Below are 21,601 nucleotides of genomic sequence, written 5' to 3'. Positions count from 1 at the left end.
AGGGTCATTTCCAGAGGGTGGGACTGGACCACGTGTCTGCCTGGGGGGTTGCAAACTGGGATCCCGAGTTGTTTCGTCTATTGTAGTGGGTGTGGCAACGCACTGTACCAGTTTATCACTAACTTTTTTCAAGGATCCCATATCACTTTACCCTTGAAAAATGTATTTTATTTTTCCTCCCATAAAATATTTGTAACATTATAGACCAGTTTTTTTAAAGTCAGAACCAAAAAATCTGTATGTGTTTTTTAAATCATGATTACATTTAAATAATGTAATATTGCTTTCAGTGTTCTCATTTGCAATATTTTCAGCTCTGCATTAGCAGTCACTGATGGATGAATTAAGTTAACTACTTCAAATGTGATTTAAAAGAGGTCTCCTGACCCATGACACTGGACAACCGAAATCCATAATGTGTATAGGAGTAGGTAAATTCAAAGAGGAATATGATATGAACATGGCACTCAAGTGTCAAATCAAAGGCATGTTAACACTGCTACATTTTCTATGCAGAGGTAAAGCAAAATTAATCTATGTACCCATCATATACCTTTAGGTTTTCTATTACAAAATTTCACTCTAATATAAAAATGTATGTTATTAGCTTTCTAGGTTTAAATGCAGATTTTATTTTTAACATTTTTGATCAGTCTGATTTGTGTTTCCCAAAATCAATAAATATAAGCAATTAATGAGCAACTTTATGATGCACGAATATAAAATTATGAGGTATCTTTTCATGCGCTTCTCAAAAACATGCATAAGCAGCCACTTTATAAAGTACTGCTTAGTTAACCCCAACCCTGAGTTCACCTACAAAAAGCATCACATTATTATCAATTGATAATAATATCATTACATATTTTTTATTGGTCTGACAGTGGAATAAAATAAACTTTTGAAAAGTAATATAAATGAGCATGACATCATAATTTAATAACCAAATACGACAAAGCGCATAAATTGGCATATATTTTGACGCATACTGTTTCTTAGGTGAATGCAAAAGAAATGGCAGAGACACCATAAAAGAAAAGCACACTTTCAAACAAATAATTGTTCTTTTAAATTATAGTGTTTACTAAGACAAGCAGTAGCCTATCCAAAAGTGAGAAAAGCAGAAATGAGAAAACCTATTTCATTTTCTAACAGAAACACAGACAAAACCTGGACAAGCAATTTGTTAGTTTTTGTCTATATATTTAATTGATTTTTTTTTTCATTATTATTCAATGAAGTAAATAAATTACTTTGATTCCTGTCACTTTCTCATTTTTTTTGGTTATAGCTTTCTTTTAAGCTGAAGTATCATTTGCTGGATTATGGTGAGAAAGAAAAAACATTATTAACTGAAAAGTAAGCTATAATAAGAATGTGCTGTGCATTAACCGACAGTATAACATTAATCCTTTTATAAGCTGAAAAAAGATTCTTAAATTGTAATTGCCACATAGCCATTGAAGTGTTGTAACCCTGATGGTGCAGAAGAATAGGGAAGCACATATTTTGCAAAGTGCTGTCACTATAAAACTAGTCATAGCTGAATTGCATAGCCTAAGTTGAATAGGGAACCTGGAATTTTGGATATGCAGACAGTTCCTCTTATCTAAAGACTACCGTGTACTTCTCCTGTATTGATCTCATGTGTCATCTTAAGCTACTTGCAAACTCTATGTGACCTCAAAATGAACTGCCATATTTCCTCTTTTTGTTTAAGAATAAAGACTGGTTATAAAAAGAGATAAACTTCCTGCTTTGGGCGGGTTGTCTGATCTGACCTGCCAGTAGCAACTTGAGCTGGCAGGCGGGCAGCTTCTCTTCTCACCAAGAATAAAGAAATAGCTTTTTATTTTAAATTGGTGTTTTTGTCTCCCGTTGTTATTCTCAACTTTTCGTCCACTATGGCTATAAAGTCTAAAAACATAAATTAATTAACTTATTGTAAATATTTAGTCTTATAAGATACTGCAGCTCAAAGTTAATTTTGGCTTAAACTAAATCAACAGTAAAATGATGTGATTGAGTAGTGCTTTGTTTAGGATTGGCTACTGACTTTCACACACGGCTGCCAGGATAGGCTCCAGTCCCCATGACTCTGAATTGGATCAAGGAGTTTAAGAATATTATGTTACATTTTCAACTGCATCTCTGAAGTAATATGCTCCTTTATACCACAAGGTGCTCTTGAACATCTATATTTTTATTCTGTTAAATGTGCAAATCTGGTCTGTCAATCAACACATAGCAGAAGCACTGGGAGGTTTGTCTGTTTAAATTAGCATGCACTTTTAGAAATTGAAGCCAGTTTCACCTACAAAAACACAGTAGAGCAAATAAAAGATTTCTTTCTAGGCATTATCCAGAATCTCAATTATTCATACTTTCTGAACAGCAATAAAATCTAAAGTCACATTATAAATTTGCCTTTGTGCAGAATACTAAACAGACTTTCAATTGTCAAATTATATGTCTACCTATACCACAGTAAAGCCCAACATATATGTTCTTTAACAGTAATTTCCACGATTAATTAGTCAATCGCTTAATAAGAACAATTATGCCTGGGCTAAAACCACAAAATGCCAGCTACGTATTTTCTAAACGTGCTTTAAATAGTATAAGTACACATAAACGCCTACTATTACTCTCACCAAATTTCCAGACATTCAGTCTTTGCACTATGGGAGAAAAGTGTATTCCCTAAACCAACAAAAACAGATTGAGAACATGTACTGTATACTCCTCACAGAGCACTCCAGCTACAGTAGCAATTAAAGCAGAGTGCATGTGAAACATCAACATCTGAACTGCTTTAAACATAGGAAATGTGCTTTATAAATAAAACGTATTATCATCATCATCAGTAATAGCTTCACCACCATGGTGTTCTGTCCTGTTAAAAAATTAAGCTAGAAAATTACCAACTTCAGGTCATTCAGGTCGAGCAAGCATGATAAATAGTACAGTTAGCAAAATCTCAAGATCGAGAGGAAAACAGAATCAAGACAGTCAGGCAAGAAACGGAGGGGTGTTTAACATCTAAAATCATGATTTGATGAAGGAATCACATACAGTATATGAAAAACTTGAAACGTTCATCAAATTTAGGTTTGTATGAACTTTTTATTATATGCATTTTTTTTCCTTTAATTTCTGTAAAAAAATTTTGATAATTTCAAAGATGCAGCATATGTATTTTGGCCACTTTACAAAAATGACATTTTCACATTGAAAAGAAGCAGCCTGCAAGGCAACAGGGCATTCATTAGAAGGAGTAATTCTAGCGAAAAATAAAATAAGAAGAATCAGTTTTTAACTGTAAAAATCTGTGCCTATCTTATTAAGCAATGCAATGACATTATTAATCTTTTCAATGCTTGTTTTAATGGCAAAGACATTAAGTGGGAAACAACTCATTAAGTGTAACAAGGCATGCTCAGTTTAAACAAATTGACCTTCCAAAACAGTATACTTATAAATCTCATGCTCCAAGAATTATGATCACGATTAAAAATGAAATGCAAACTAAAATGAAGCATAATATAAGAATTAAACATTTACCCCAAATACGGTTTTATTCCCAGTAGTAAATCATATCTTAGTATCCCTTTTATAATTCTTATGCATCCACAGACATCAAATTAAAGGCAATACTCTTTGCTATTATCTCCTCATTTTTTGTTTGAGGTCTTTGTTGAGTCACAGGTTGCTTTGGCAATGTTCTGCTTAGGACTGTTAAATTGGAAGCAAGAAATTTAAAAAATGATGAGTGAAAATAGTAATAATAATTTGGTTCAATTAAAGTAATATGGAACCCCCTGTTTACTAATGCTCGATTAATATTTCTCCCTATATATGGCTCTGTCAGTCCTTTCTTCAGGTCCTATACCAATTCCATACCTTAAATGCCATTGGGAAGTCAATAAAATACATGCTAATCATATAAATAGTAGTATGTTTATCTAAAACTAGCTGTTCCCTGTACCTCCGCCCACGTAGTAGTGAAACAGAACAAACTTTAAAAATCAATAAACAAAACATTATCACTAGCTAAGCGAAGGCAAGTTATGCTCCAAAACAGAGAGGTAGTTCGACTCCCTACTACTGACATCATGCTAAACCCCCCCCTCCCCCCCCTTGACCCACAGCCTCTGTCTTGGATTAGCACGAACATATCGCTTCTGCAAGCAAACTATGATTCTTAGTGTGATGAAAGAAATCGCAAAATCAACCAAAATGCTCAAGCAAATTCTAGAGAAAAACCCAATCTAAAGTTCATTAAGTAGTTCTCTCGTTCTAAGCGAATGTAAGATATGCCCCGAGGCTGGCGCCTGAGTGAGGAGGGCCCCGCCCCCTTCCCATCAGTGTGCTGCGTCTCTCTCAGAGTCGCACAAATAAATTGGTACCGCAAGCAAACTATGATACTTAGCGTGATGAGAGTTGTTGCAAAATCAACTGGAATGTTCAAGTAAATTATACAAAAAAACCCGATCTAAATCTGTTAAGTAGTTCTCTCGTAAAAAGTGGACAGATTTACATACGGACAGACAGACAGATGTTGGACTTTATATATATAGAGAGAGAGATATACTCAGATTAACAGTGCATGGAAAGGAGACTCAAAATGTTGGCAAATGCAGTAACAGGATTCTGAATAACTCTGAGCCCCTGAGAGAAGGAAGCCCTGGCAAGAATTACATATGTGGTTATGCCTGTACAGATTGAAGGGAATCACTAGGGGGTGGTATGACATGTAGATGTAGAGGAGGTCTTGGAAGGACTGGTAGCCTGACCACCTGGTATGTGAGGAAAAAGAAAGAAAGAAAGAAAGACTTTGGACAAAGAACTAAGCAGGTGCCAAGGATATTTTAAGAATCAACTAATAAAAGAATGAATTCAGAGAGGAAAATGGCAGGGACCCCCTGTCTGGTAGATACCATATGGTCCCTGATAGGAACATATAGAAAGATTTTGTCACCTTAACAGTGCAGATACTGTAGTAAGAGTGCTTCCCTGGAGATGTGATTTGACCTTTCTTAAGATAATGAAGGCACAGGGCTGGAGGATTACTTGGGGCTCATTTAGCCTGGTGTTTCTTTTGAAAAAGTAAAGGTTCCCAGGAAGGTGTTTGCAAGAAATAATCTTAAAGTGAGGTTTAATCCAACCTCAAGCTCATAGGCTGACAAATCTTACAGTTGGGAGATGAGCTGGGGGAATCCTCGACTGGCTGAAAGAAAAGGTAAAGTGAGAGAAAGAGACTAGAGAAGAGACTTGCTAGTGCTTTTGGGGTCATTATGATGGAAAAGTGAATAAGCCATCCTGCCAGGCAGAAGGGAATCCATACCTATTAGGTACAAAAAGATTGCTGTATATGTTTTCTCTTCTCTCTTTTACTACTTCAGGTTCTCCCCATTTTTATTTCTTTTTAGTATTCAGAAACAAAGTAAATCTATTTTAACATATCTTGGCCTACTTTTTATTAATCCAGGTAAAAGGGCAGCCATATTAGTGTGACCTCATCATTGCAACATCCATCCATCCATCCTCTTCCGCTTATCCGAGGTCGGGTCGTGGAGGCAGCAGCTTGAGCAGAGATACCCAGACTTCCCTCTCCCCGGCCACTTCTTCTAGCTCTTCCGGGAGAATCCCGAGGCGTTCCCAGGGCAGCCGGGAGACATAGTCCCTCCAGCGTGTCCTCGGTCTTCCCCCGGGCCTCCTCCTGGTTGGACGTGCCTGGAACACCTCACCAGGGAGGCATCCAGGAGGCATCCTGATCAGATGCCCGAGCCACCTCATCTGACTCCTCTCAATGCAGAGGAACAATTTTTGCAATTTTTCATTGCAACATGAAAAAAATATAATTCATCATTCAACATCATTCTGAAGTTGATATTCTATAATACTTTATTAGCCTTTTAATTGGTTCTGGACATAGCCTCAAGAACAAGAATTTTGTTTCAACATAAACACCTAAATCTTCGCATAGCCTTAGGGCAACTTGTTTTATATTACTTTGCTACCCACTTAATCAAACTTTGGTAGTCGTCCTGATTTAATGATCCTGCAAATGATGCCACATTTGCTGACTCCTCAGTCATCATACTGATCCTCTGTCATTGGTGTCATTTCCCTCACCAACTCTTCTCTATCCATACATTTTTCAAATCTTCTTTACACAGTATGTAGTATGACAGATATAAAATTAGTATGTGTTCTGCCAAATTGGTGATTGGTTTTAAGTATTAACTGTTTCTTGTTTTCATTTCTTAATAGATCAACAAAACAACTGCCATATTACTTTCACACAATACTACTAAAACCTATTACAGAATGATTATATGTACATTAGTAGACATACTTTTTAATCAGTCGTGTTCAATAACAGTAACTCTGTGTGACTGCATCCTAAACTGATCTTCCATTTGCGGTAATATAAACTGTGACTTCTTTATGAAAAAGGTAACCAACAAATTAAAAAAAATTACAGAGCTAATATCAGTGGCAGCTCATCAAGTTTTTGTCGAATCTGCCTATATCTATCCTCAAAAGTGAAGTACACAACAGTCGCAGTAAGGCAAGCAAATGCAAATTAAATTTTAACTCTGAGGCATCTACAGGTTTTCCTGGTTGGCTTGTATGTTATGCATTATCAGCCAATTTACTACAGATAATGCCTCCAGTCATAACAAGGTTCTTCAATGTAATGATAAAGGCACTGAACAGTATATTAATAGTATGCTACCACACTGCTGCAGTGGTTTATGCTGCTACAACCCTGCAATAAAAATGTAGATTATTTTCTTATATGTATCACTGGCTTTGTGAAATTTGCATTCTTTTCATATTTTCACAAATATATAAATGTTGGACTAATTACATTAGCCTAGCATACCTGATTGAGAAAGTGTATATCTGATGTCTACAATATTCTGAATTGTAAAGAATTCAGCTTCCTGTGCCTTATAGTGGAATGTGCAAGATCAAAAAATATATGGGTAGACTTTTGTTTCATGAAGTACAGCAAATCGCCACAAATATTGGGGTGTCAAGTATAATGATTTCATAATCACTGATATGTGCTGTAGGTGATAAAAGGTAGATAAAAAGCAGATTATTAATTTCATCACTCCATTGTACTTGAATATATAAATAGAAATGCTGGTGTCTGATACAATAATTGGAGTTATTGTGCATTGTGCTGGTGTTTAAATTATGATGCCAGTTGCTGTGTATTCAACTACCATAGGATCATCATGTGAAGACATGACTATGAAGTATAGTACTCGCAGAAGACCATCATTAGATGCAAGTCCCATAACTGAATGAGATCAACCATAACTTTAAACAGTGTTCAGATGTGATGTTTCACGTATAGTCTGCTCTCTCAACTTTGTTATCTAATTTCTTGTTAACTGAACTGTATCATCAATTAAAAGAAGTTGTGGTATCTTGCCTTCAGATATAAAGTGGCACCGTTAGAAAAGGCAGCACTTTCCTCTATTTGAAAGGCTAGAAATTAAATCATTATCATATTAAAAGAAGGCTGGCTTTGTGAGGCTTAGTGTGAAATGGTTCAGTGTATCGTGTAACCTAAAGTCTGATTTAGTGCTTTAAGACTGTCATTGAAAAATATTTTAGAGTAACTGTATTTGGTTACAAATGTAATGTTACATTATCTTGAGGTTTTTTTTTTTTGTTTTTAGAAATATTAACAGGTAGATCAGGAGTCTACATTTTGAACTTTTTCTTCCTTGAAATTGTCAGTGGTAAAATTATCAGGAAGGTGAGTTCAGAAAGCCAGATATCAGAAATACAGTACATAATCAGGGAGATACTAAAAGTTATATCATCAATAGTAAACTATACAAAATTAGCATGATAAAAATCATTGCTTGTTATTTGATACATATATTGCTGACTAGTCCAGAATAATGATCTATTTTTTCATAACCATAAGTGCTCTCTAGTTTTAATTTCTTACAATAACTCTTAATGTGTAGATAACTGCAGTTGTCACACAAACTTTAATATTTGTCTTGCTCATCTTATTTGATGAAGTTGGCTGTCAGAAGAAAAGTATTTTTGCATCTGCAGTAACTAATGGAACATTCTCCATCTACTCAAAAAAATCTACAAAAATTTCCTTGCTGAGGGTTAGCAAATCGTTTGAGGTTAATGTCTTTGAAGAGCACATATTGACACAAGACCAAGTAAAACAATATAAGAATACACTGGAAAACACTAATTGTTACCAGCTTTTCCTGTTTTTACCACTGCAAGAGCAGATTCTTTCAACTATTTTATGTACTTGTGTCAATCACTGCTATTCTTGAATAATGTAGAACAGGCTTCTTGATTTTTAATTGTGTATATAATGCTTCTTTTTTTACATCACCACATACACTTCAGATTTTGATTAATAATTTGCAGACTGTTTGAGCTATGCTTTTCAAACTTGGCACTTACTCTATGTGGAGATTTAATTTATTTTCACCACATTACCACTTTTTTGCTCTTTTAAATGCTTGAATGTTATTTAAGATGTGATAAAAATAAATTGTAAAAGGTTAGGGTTAGGATTAGGGATAGTCATATTGGAAAGTGACACAATGACTCCTAATACATTTTTGATAATTCTTTTTAAATGGTTACATAATTTGTTGAGGATTGTAATGAAAGCATGAAACATAAAGCATATCTTGGTGTCTTAAAATATTTGGTTGGAGAATTCAATTTCTACTATTCTTGCAAAATGAATGGAATAAATGGGAATTGTTCATTTTAATTTTTTTAATCCTTACACACCCATAGGAATGAAAATCAAAAAAGAGATTTCCTTAATATCTTTTTGGTTTCTCCTAAATAACAACAACATCAGAAAGAAATAAAATGGAGACATTTTGTTTTGTCGCATGCTTGTCAGATTTCTCTTTTGATACCCCGGGATTCTCATAAACGTCTCCTATTGGGTTTTAGTAAAGATCTCAGCAAAGTCACACAGTAGGCTCAGATTTTCCAAGTAGTATCTTGACATTTTTTTGCAAGTTAAACATTTTTGCATTGTGTGCTTGTGAGGGTGTGGGTCCAGCTCCAAGCCAACGAAACATTTGAGAAAGATCACACCCTCACATGCAGGTGTGTCTTGCCCCAATTATTTCACCAACTCCCCGCAGCTGCGCAAGTGCGCCCACGGAGAATGACAATGCCAACAGATTATGTAATAAAACAGCCATTCTTTCTGAGCTGCGGACCTGCTATACCACAGTGCTCAATAATACATGGTGAGTTATTTGTGGTAATAAAATACTACTATGATTACAAAACTGTAGTCCTTGCTTCTCCATAATTCTATTAATTACTCTAATTTATATTGCTATGCTCCAATTAGATCATACTCATTCTAGAAGAAAAGGTGGGCAGTATGGTATAATGGTGAAGAATTTAGGCTTCAAACACTGAAGTTGTAGTTTCAAATCCCACTGCTGACACTGAATGACCACAACCTAGAGACTTAATTTGCCTGTGCTCCAAATGGAAAAACTAAAGAAATCTAACCAATAGTATTTCAGATGTTGAAAGTCACCTTAGATAAGGTAATCAATCCACTGATAAATAAATAATATTAATTCTTGAAAGAGATTGAAACAAGTATAAAGAAATCTCAAAAAATATAACATGCTCTTCAGATCAATTCATTTTACCTCCATCGTATCTCATGTCTCTTTTCTGTCTAAAGTTATTCCTCCTAAGGAATTTTAGGAGAAGCATCCATGACAAAGTTGATTCTTAAATGAAATATAAATGAGAATCTCTTTTTAGTCTCACGAGCCATCAAAGATCAACCTTTGAACAGTAAAATTTTCTTGTGAGCAGTATATTTAATTTGGACGGCAACCAGAAAAAAGCAAAGCATATAGATATTTACACATGCAAGCATCAATGATGAAATAATGCAGCACATTAGATAAAAGTAATGAAAGAAACAACAGTGCTTACCTGCAATGAGCCTTGATTGCATTATCCCTATGCAATATAGAAACAGCAGGAAAACAAAGGTCAGAAGCAAAACTGGAAATGAATTAAAATAAAGAGTACAAACTGTGTCAAATAGTGTGAGGAAATTCAACTAGAATTTTAAAAATCCTGAAAGCTTAAATGAAATATTTCCATTTATGAGATACATCTGGGTATGAATATTGAAAAGCATTATTGTCAAGAAAAACATGTAGTCTGATATCCTTAACATGAAACAATGGAACACAAGTAAAAACACTGAAACAGACACAAATGTTTAGGTTATTCAAATAAAGTTTTTAAACAGATTGATAGAAACGCTTTTTTAAGAAAAGAATGCTTTGTAAATTAAACAACATAAACGAGAAAATCATACACAAAAATCATACATTCCACAAAGGTGACCACCATTCATTTAACAGAGATTAGTTTACAAAGATAACCAAATTGTACTGCTTTAGTAAAAGAAAGTAGTTCTAAATCTGATTTATGGATTTCAACTTTAACTGCAAGGTAGAACTGATGACCACTGGCAAGTAGGATAAGAACTGACCTAAGATTCCAAAGAATGCTGTCTCCTGATAGAAACTGGAGTTTTAAGAATGGCAGCAGTTCAAACAGAGTGCCACATACTTAATGGGATCAGCAGACACGGGGGTCCACAAAAATGGCAATACTACAACAAATGCTGTGCTTAATTTGTAAATGTTGAGGTGAGTCTCTCTTTCCATGGCTAAGGAATGAGAGATGTGGGGGCAGCGATGAGCTTAGGACCCATAAGTTTCATCCTGCAGTTCCAAATCTCTGGTTGCAGCACCTGAAGTTGAGATTTTAACAGGTCTGGTTACTTCATTGTCTCACTGAACATGTATTTAACATCCTTAACCCTGCTCAGCCCTTCAATGAAACCCCTAAGTTGACATCCCCTGCACCTGAACTTCTGATACTAGAAAAATGTAGAAATCTAGACAAATTAATGATAAAAGAGGTTGTCTTGTTTATTACAGCACAAGAAATAAAATACAAAGAAAAAGAGTAAATACAAAATATAAGTAATAAATAAAACAATATGCTTACAACAATTTAACAACAATGACAAAGATTCAGACCTTCTCCTTTTTATCTTCAAGATGATCTTTAAATTTTGTTCTGCTTATTTCAGAAATTCTTGCTTCAGAATGTCCTATATCTTAACTTACTTTGTTCCAGACTAGACTTTCCCTTCCAAGACAGTGTAATGCTTGAAATAAACATAAAAAAATAAAATATAAATTAGTTTGCATTATTGACACTTACTTATTTCTAAATACATATATCCTAAGCTTTGCACTTGCTATTACTTAAAAAGCATTATTATGATTTAAAAACATCTACTAATTATTTCAAAGTGTGAAACTTGAGCAATAACAACACAACAAAACAGTTCAATTTTTTTCCCCCAGGAAGCTGGATGTTCAAGTTTTCAGACAAATCTTAACAAATAGAACCAAAGATAAAAAAGCATTACATTTACATGTTACTGTAAAAACCCAAGCTCAGATGACAATTGACAGGAGAGCTCAAATGTCAATTGCCAGGAAGATAATATTGACAGCAACATGCTATTTTTTGTGCTGATCAACACATTTACAAAACAAAAGATGCTGATGGAGAAGTGCGAAGAAATTTAAGGTGCGCTTACGAGTTTTTTTGTAGGCTTCAGGGATTCTAGTGTTAATAGGGAAACTACTCAAAACTTAATGGCTCATCAGGTGATTTTGACAGAAAATTTGCTGTTCACATTCTTGTTGGCTGCATGCTATAGGACTTCAGCACAGACAGCATTCGAGCCTCTTGTAGTTCATGAAACCAAGGATTAACCAGAGTGGTAAAGAAGAACACATACACCAAAAACAGAAAAAATGCAAAAAATGTTTATTAAATAAATCTTGATACATATTAAATTACTTGATTTAATTGCAATAATTTTCAAAAATCACAAAAAGAATAAAGGATGGAAAAAAATAAAAAAACTGCAGATCCTCCACTCCCTTTTCCTCCTAAAGGTATACTAGAAAAACAGATCTTCTAAAGATAAACTTAAACGTAAAATCCATCAGCCCTCCAGCTTACTACACCTGTTCCAAATGCTCCACCTCCACTCTTAAGGTAAGTCAGAGATCTCTTCCCTCTCAACACCACACTACCTTCTCTCAGACAGGCAAATTAGATAGCTGCTTCAGCTCTGTAGTGCACTTCACCTGTACTACATCACAATTCCCATTCAGTGGCAAATCAGAGGTCTCCTTGGCTCCTAGCACTGCACAAAACTTCTCACGTCAGGTAAAGATGGATAACTTGTACAAGCTGATGAAAGTAACTCCCTTCTTACTTTGGATATTCAGAGGGACACTGCTGCACAGACGGCAAAACACCTTTGGAATATGATGAAGAAAATTCACCCTAGTGTCTGTTACGCTGTTTTAAACATCCATGGGATTTTTACCATCAATCCCATCAGACTTCCCACCACCCACCACACTTCCTACGCTGTGCACCTGTAGCAGGCAACCATTTCCATTACAGAAGATTTCACTGTGCACGCTGCATACCTACGCACTTAAGCAGCCATCCAGTTCAGGCACCGTCCACAACCTCGTACATTTTTCTTTTTCTTGCACACTGTCTGGGCCCACAGCTCATTCAGAGCTTCTCTCTTTCTCTCAGTCAGCAATAAACATTCATTTTCACTTTCTCTCTACAGCTATGCAGCAACTCAGCAGCAACAACTTCCACTGTACTTGTACACTTGAGAACTAAAAGAAATGGTTTAAATCAAGCATGTACATATATAGACAGCTTCCTTATTTCCAAAAACAAAAGCCTTTTCACATGGCCTTGTCATACTCATGTTCAGTTCATTGCTTTATCTTCAATTTCTCAAAACTGACAGACACATTTTCACAAGCCAATCTCAATATTTTTTCTGATGAGTCTCTTCAGTCCTCTTCTGGCCCAATGTGGTTCTTAGGCTGAGCTTTCTCTAGAGTGGTCTGTTTTCTTGCCAACATGCATGCATAAATTAGCATTTTACTTGCACACTTGCATTGGAGTTTATGCTTTTCTCAGCCTCGTCTGATTCATTTTTGTCCCCATTGCCTTGATCATGTTCCTTTCATCTGTCAACCTCCATGACAGCGTCCATACCTTCTGCCCTGAAATGAAGATTTATTTTGATTTGTGTGGCTTGGCACACTTTTTTCTTTTTAATAAGTTTATGTTAAATGTTATATTAATGTAATTTTCTTTTTCAAGATTTGTAACAGCTGAGCTCTATTGTACTAATTCCTTTCATAATTTGAAACACTTGCTTACGCTCAAAAGGTTCAGTTGCTTCAGTCTCTCCTCATAGCTCCTATATCTTAGTCACAGAATCAGCCTAGTTGCTCTGCTATGGTCTTTCTCTAGTGCTGTTATGTCTTTTTTTGTAATATGGAGACCAAAACTAAGCACAGTAGTCCAGGTGAGGCTTCACTAGTGCGTTATATAACTAAAGTATAAACTTTATTTGCTTGTACTCCACACAACATGATATATAACCTAACATTCTATTAACTTTTATGATTGTTTCTGAACATTGTCTTGATGTAGCTAGTGATATTATGTGTGCACTATGACTCCTAAGGTCTTCTTATAAGGTGCACTTTGACATTTCAGACATCCCATTATGTATTCAAATCTACATTTTTACTTCCTACGTGTAATACCTTACAATTACTTACATCACATTATATCTGCCACAAATCTGCCCAAACCTGCTATCCAAAGCTCAATGTAACAGTTTAGTTGATTCTACGAGGGCAATCCCAAAAGTAAGGTCTCCTATTTTTTTAGAAATACAAACAGCCATTTATTTTCTATAATATTTACATCATTTTTAAAGGTTAAAGAATTATTTATTTTTCTACATAATCGCCATTTCGGTCGATGCATTTTTGTACACGCTGTGGTAGTTTTAGAATGCCCATGTCATACCAGCTCGCCGCCATGTTGTTGAACCTCATCTTTCACCTCTTTGTCGGAGCAGAATCGCCTTCCGGACAAATGTTTTTTCAACTTAGGGGACAGGTGGTAGTCACTAGGTGCCAAGTCCGGACTATAGGGTGGGTGGGTGATGAAGTTTCAACCAAAGTTTTGCAGGAGAGAGACGGTTTGACGGGTGACATGTGGATGAGCGTTGTCGTGGAGAATGCTTATGCCCTTGCGCAACATTCCTCTTCTCCAGTTCTGAATTGCCCTTCTGAGTTTTTTCAGTGTTTCACAGTACCTGTCAGCGTTTATTGTGGTCCCAGCAGGCTTAAAGTCGACCAACAACACCCCCTTCCGGTCCCAAAACACAGTTGCCATGACTTTACCAGCAGACTGTGTTTGTTTGAATTTTCGCGGCTTGGACGAAGAGGGATGCCGCCACTCGCGTGATTGTTGTTTGGTCTCAGGTGTAAAGTGGAACGCCCAGGCTTCGTCACCCATGACAATCGAGTCCAAGAAGTTGTCCTTTTCGTTTGCATAGCGGCGAAGAAATTCACGGGAAGAATCAACTCGTTGCCGTTTGTGGTCTTCTGTCAACATACGCGGTACCCATCTTGCGCACACCTTCCGATATTGCAACTTTTCCATTAAAATCCTGTGGATGGTGCTTCGGGAAACCACAGGAACCAAAATGCAGAGAGCATCCAGAGTGATCCACCGATCTTTACGCATGTTTTCCTCAACCTTCGCGACTGTCTCGTCGGAAATTGACGGTCTCCCACTCCTTTGATCGTCGTGAATTTCAGTACGACCGGCTGTAAACTCTCTACACCACTTGTGAACGTTTTTGACATCCATGTACGACTGTCCATACACTTCCGTCAATTGGCGATGAATTTCAACCGGTTTAACGCCTTTTGCGTTCAAAAATCGAATAACTGCGCGAACTTGGCGGTAGCGTTCAACGGGAGCTTCATTTTCAAGGGCTGCCAAGCCAAGATTGAGCATCCCAGCGAAGCTGTGCATGCTTGTTTGGGAGTGGAGGAAGCACCAATCACAACAGTGTGGTCAACAGCCGTACGAACAGTTTCTCTACGTCCCCACCACTTTGGAGACCTTACATTTGGGATTGCCCTCATACATTATCTGCCCTTCAACCTAGGTTAGCATTATCTGCAAATTTGATCAGCTTACTGATTATATTCCTGTCCAGGTATATTATAAAAGAAGCAGTGGTCCCAGCACTGATCACTGAGGCATGCCACTTTTAATTCTGAAAAAGATCCCCACACCATAAAAATTTTGTAGCCAACCACAGACTGTGTCCTGAGCTTCCACTTTTTTTAATTTGGTCACTAACCTTTCATGTCGTATGTATCAAAAGCCTTCTAACATCTAAATAAATATCACATACATTTCTCTGATCGTACCCTTTTCTTGTTTCCTCATAGAATTCCAGCAAATTAATGAAAAGTTTTTTTTATAATAATCCTGTTCTAGATATGTGCTGCTTGATCTTTTTTCTTCATAATTGCTTCCATTAATTTACGAGTACCTGTAATGCACATTAAATTTACTGACCTAAAGTTACATGAATCAGCCTGATCACCCTTTTTATACAATGGAATAATATTTGCTAGCCTCAAGTCTTTTAGGAATCTCCGCAGTGTAGACATTTTCGAAAAATATGCATCAAGGGTTTATATATTTACTTGCTAATTTATTTCAGCACTCAAGGACAAATATTATCTGGTCCTGGTGATTTGTTAGAGTTCAGTCTATTTAATCCAAACAGTACTTCTCCCTCTACAATTTTCAAATCATTTAGTGCCTCCTTAATAGTTCTTGTTATTTTTAGGAGGTTATCAACTTCTTCACAGATATAAGCATCAATTAATTGCAATTTCAGATCATTTGTTATTTAACTGTCTGTTTATTCTAGCTCACCTTGACCGTTTCTAATACTCACTTCCGCTTTGACTTTTCTTTTACTACTAAAACATTGAAAGAATCTCTTTGGGTCATCTTTCAACATTTGATATTTTTCTCTCCAATTGTCTTTTAGCCTTCCCAAAATCATTTTTAGCCATTGCTCTCCTATACCTTTCAGTTATTACTGGAGATACTGGTCCTACACGACTTATACAGCTGTTTTTCTTCTTTGTAACTTCTATTTTAGCTCCTTATTTATTCACCTCAGAATTTTCTTTAGTCCCTTACTGCATCTAAAATTTGGAATGAACTTGTCCTACATTATACATAAAACACTTTTAAACCTGCCCCACATCTCCCCACATTTCCTTGACTACCTCCACACTGAAAAGCTTGTTCCAATTTAACTCATTAGCTCAAAGTTTGCCCTACTAAAATATTCTTTTGTTTAAAATATGCACTCTGTCAAAACACTGTGGGACCTACTAAATTGTGATCATTAGATCCTAATGATTCAATCACCCAAACCCTTCAAATCTATCCTGATTTTTACAGAATACTAAATCCACTCAGGCCTTGCCCCTTGTTTGTGCTTTAATATATTGTGCTAGAAAGCAGTTACTGATTAAGTCTAAAAAGTCCTGTTCGTGTGCTATTTATAAGGCTAGCCCAGCTAATATGTTGGTAGTTAAAGTCTCCCATGACGATAATATTCACCTCTAAACTTGCCTTTTTAATATTATTAAAAAGATGTAAATTTTAACTATTGTCTGCATTAGGAGGTCTATAACACACTCCTAATTTGGGCCCTTGATCCCTGAAGCTGTCTGTTCGATTCCAAACATCCTCATGAAGCTGTGGCTCACTGTCTAATTGAAAAATCCTTGAACAATACTCAACTAACCAACTCGTATGTCTCTCCAACACAGAACATTGATACACCTTCTATTCAGATGTAGCCTATCATGGCAAAACAGATCCCATCTGTTCCCGAATGAGTCCCAGTGTCCTATAAACCTATGCCCCTGTAACCTACACCAAGATTTGAGCCACGTGTTAAGCCTTCTTATTTACTTAGTCTTTTCTGGACTAGAGTGTGGTACACACCAAACCATCTTTTCAGTTCTTCTACTCAGTTTGGCATTTAACTCTTTAAATTTGAACTACAGAACTAACAGCCTGCCATTTGTTCCAACAGAGACAATTATAACTGGATCCAACCCTATTCCAGCCAAGTGCCTATCTACCCTTCCAGGCAGTTCTTCTATCTGTGCACCTGGAAGGCAGCAGAGGGTGCAAGACTCACTATCTCTGGAGCAAACTGGGGTTTCAACCCCACCTAATGACTCTTTCCTCCAATATCACTACTTCTGTCTTTCTGAATACTGGTTTTGAGGTGATCTATTGGGGCATCTCATTCCTACCTATCACATCCCAGTTATCAGTTATACCGTCCACTTCTACAAGGCCCTGAACATAATTGAAAATCTCAGATTCTGGGGTTGATGCGCCATGACAGTGTGCAACTTGTGCTTATGCCTGACTGTGACTCACCTATTTTACCTCTCCTCCTGTACCACTTTGGGGGTGCACACTATCTTCTTAAAATACATCTAAGAAAGATCCACCATTCCTTTACTTTATACCTCCTTCTCAAGTTCAGCAACCCTTAGCTCAAGGTGTTGATCAGGTGGCATCTACCACATATTTAAGATTCCTGGTGGAAGACTTTGGCAAAGCCATCTTATAAAATGTTCGTACATGACTTGTATTGCACAAGTCTGATAATTAAAATTTTTTTGAAGGACAATTAAGCCCTTTTAAAATTGAATATTATTTAATTGACAAACAAATTGACAATAAATGACAGTATCTGTTTAATACTCACTGGTTCTCTCTAAGCCCCAATATTAAATGTTTAAGGTGCTCTAAACTGCTAAATGCTTTCTGCCTTCTGACTTACTTAAGCTGCCTGCTGAAACTGTTTTATTTCTCACTAGTTCTCTTATCCTGTTTCCCTAGGAAAATCTCTACATCTCTTAGTTTTTTCTTCAACCCTGTGCAACTGTAAATAGTGTGACTCTTTAAACATTTAAATGTGTGCTGTTTACCATTCTTCCTGACGTCAGTACTTGCCAGCTTGCGTTTAATGAACCTGAGTTAACAAGTAATTGTTTACATCCTTATTTGCTGCAGAGCCAGCTAGTTATTTAGTTGCTGCTTACATGCGATGCTGATGGAAAGAATGCAGAGGCACTCACATTGGCCTTTGCTCACAAGTATTTGAAAAAAATCAGCAAGAACCCTTCAAAAGGGAGAAAATCTTGAAAATGGTCTACCCAATCCCTTTCATGGAAACCAAAAATGAGGTTTTAGGAGGAAATACTCATCTTTTACATGCCGCCAAAATGGAGCAACAAACTCTGCTCAGTTCATTCCACCAACAAGGATGATGTCAGCATGCAGTACACACTCTGTACATCAGCAAAGCAGGGCTCCAGTGTTAGCCTCCAATATACACGTTCTGGCAAAATATTGTTTAAGCTTTGAAGTATGGTGCAGCATCATTATAACTGACAGTATTAGTCTGTATGTTCAACTAAAGGACATAAAATACTAGATATTGTCTGTAGACATTAACATGTCAGACATGACCAATAGCCTCTCTGAACAAATGAGCATTACTCAAACTTATGAGGCTTAGAAATGTAAATTCAAAAAAATTAAAAGCTCTGTTTCTTTGTTCTTACGATGACATGATATACTCCACTATTAAACTTTGCATGTACAATGTTTAATAAATATACAGAATAAAAGAGAAGATGTGCATATATTTCCATATAAAATGTAAAACTATTTATACCCTACACAAATTTCTACATTGTAGTCAACTGTCAATTTCTGCGTTTTGAAATCTGAAAAATAAAGGGGTGGATGAACAAATCAATTTTTCTCACTTTTATCATTTACTGTATTCTACATTGTATATGCCTAAACCATTCAATGTTTGAGAACGTTAAGTAATAAAACACTTTAATAATAGCAATGTTTCACAATGGTAATGTATTATATAAAACGTATTTTTAAAATTATGTTGCTTATAGCCATGCTTCAGATTTTCAGGCCTAAAACTTGCTTTATATCCCTGATATGATATTCAAGCTACATTTCCTTATTTGGTTGTTTTCAATGATACTCTGTAAATATAAGTCTATTAGAAATATGTCATTTCACTTTAAATTCCTGAGTGCATCAGTTTTTATTACACCTTTGCTATTCAATTCATACAAATTTTACAACTTTTTCTTCAAGAAGACATGGTTTCAAATAATCTCAGTGATTCTTTGAGACACAAAAATCTCATTTTATAATATATTACCTTAGTATTTCATTGTAAAAATTGTTGAAAAAGAATAAGGTCATAAGGGCAAATGTCTTCTGAATTTGTGAGCTTTGTTTATTTTATTTAGATTTGCATCTATCCAGTCAAAACAAATGCTCATTAATAATTGTTGTTGAGACACATTCATTACTTGAGCTTCCATGATTTATTTGACCCAAGAACCCTGAGTGCAAATTTTTTGACCTGGTGGACCTTGGGGCAGATTTTGAATATGACCTTGACAGCAGTGAGTCACTTATCTGCTAAAGTTTATTATGAAAGTCATTTGCAGAAATGTCTGGTGTTCACCCCTTTTGTCAGTTGTCATGTTAAAGCCGCATTTTGGATTTTCTTGAGGAAATAATCAGATTAAACTCATTGTGGTGAGTTCAGTTGGAGTTCTTCATTTCAGTGACATTTTCTGGCAAGTTCTGATTCATTCAAAGCCATTTAAGACTTCTTCTTTACAAAAGAAATGGGAACCTTAAATTAACAGAACAAGGATGTTTTATTTGAAAAAGGTAAAACTGAGAAGGTAAGGCACTTGAACTTTGTTTGTAAAGAAAAATAGGTGAGATAGAGAGAATTACAGTGAGAGAAGATAAATTATAGGGAACTTGTGTGTGTCACACTCTTACTTAAATCCTACATATTCACATTTCAAGTTGTGCAAACAATCATTGCTGTGGACACATATAGTATCATTTGAACAAAACATTATTTAAAAAGTACTGCATTTATTGCTATATAAAATTGTTAAAAACATACCATTGAAGTAATGGCATAAGATGATTCACTGTCTGTACATATCAAGAGATGACATTTCATATCCAGTTGTAATTCAGGAGCAAAAGGAATGCATAATATATGTTAATATTATAACATTAACACAGAGTAAAACAAAATATCAAACTTTTTTCTTGGAAAAGTAAGATTCAGAAAATGAGTCTGGGACTCATTTTTAAAAGACATTTAAAGCAAGTAAACTGATAATATTTACCTACCATTAACACCTGCACAAGAGTGGCAATTGCTGTCTCACACAACTCTCATAGCCCTGCAAACACCAATGGCAATTAAAGGAATACTCCACTCAAAAGTTATACTTATTTTATATGTTACTTACCCCATGTTTCTTTGTAGCATTGGTCTGTAAAAATTTTTATCTCATGTTTTCATGTTGAATTAGAGAAAACAGTTTATGATATAATGGATTGTATTAGTGACCTATTCTGTTCATCAGCAAATAATGTGAAAAATGTCTATGAAAAATTTTCACACAAGTCATACTGTATTATCCACATGTCCATTATCCATTTGTGTGTTCAAAATGTGCAAGATACAATAATTTCTCCTAAAATATATATATTTCCCCCAAAATAAACTGAATTGGAGACATGAATTTTAACCAATGAATGGGACCAGTAGATCTTCAGTTCATATGAATAGTACTATGGGAATATGTCTTTCCAGTTTATCTTGTAAAACTATCATTGTTTGATAGAAAGGACATTTAATTTCATGTGACTCCTTTAAATTGAATATCATACCTACAGTAAGTATATATTGTCACAAAAATGACCAAAAGACATTGAGAAGATTTGGGGCAGCCACCCGTATAAATTTTCCCGGCTGCAAAATTGATTCAAAAGAACAGACTTATTCACACGACTGAGTCCAAAACAGAACTGATTTACTAGAAACAAGATGGCGGCTTTAAAGGCCAGTATGAGAAGTGATGTCATCAGGACTGGAACCGGAAGTGACGTCGTTGGCTGCCCCAGAGCCGGGCAGGATTTCTCTAGAATGGTCTGTAAGGAATCGAAAGAGAGAATTAGAGCACTTCGCCACCCCCTGGTCCGGCGTGGAATTACATGTACTCAGGCCCTTTAGTTGTTTCCTAAACACACATGTGTGACAGGGCCCCCCCCTCAGCCCAGACCCGTTGGGTCGGGTGACCTGCACCAAGAGGTCGTGAACGCGAGAGAGAGCATCGGCGTTGGTATGGAGAGAGCCCTTCCGATGAATGAGCAAGAACTTATAAGGTTGCAGATCAAGGAACCATCTAGTGACTCGAGGGTTGGACTCCTTGTGTAGGGCCATCCACCGTAAATGTGCATGGTCCATGACAAGTGTAAACTCCTGACCCAGGAGGTAGTACCTCAACTGTGTAATTGCCCACTTGATCGCAAGAGCCTCTCTCTTAACCGCTGCAAACATGACGGGGTGTTCAGCACCATCAACGCTCTGGCTCAGCACTGC

The sequence above is a fragment of the Erpetoichthys calabaricus genome, chromosome 3 (assembly GCF_900747795.2).
Source record: "Erpetoichthys calabaricus chromosome 3, fErpCal1.3, whole genome shotgun sequence".
NCBI lineage: Eukaryota > Metazoa > Chordata > Cladistia > Polypteriformes > Polypteridae > Erpetoichthys > Erpetoichthys calabaricus.
Note: the sequence above shows the minus strand (reverse complement) of the source record.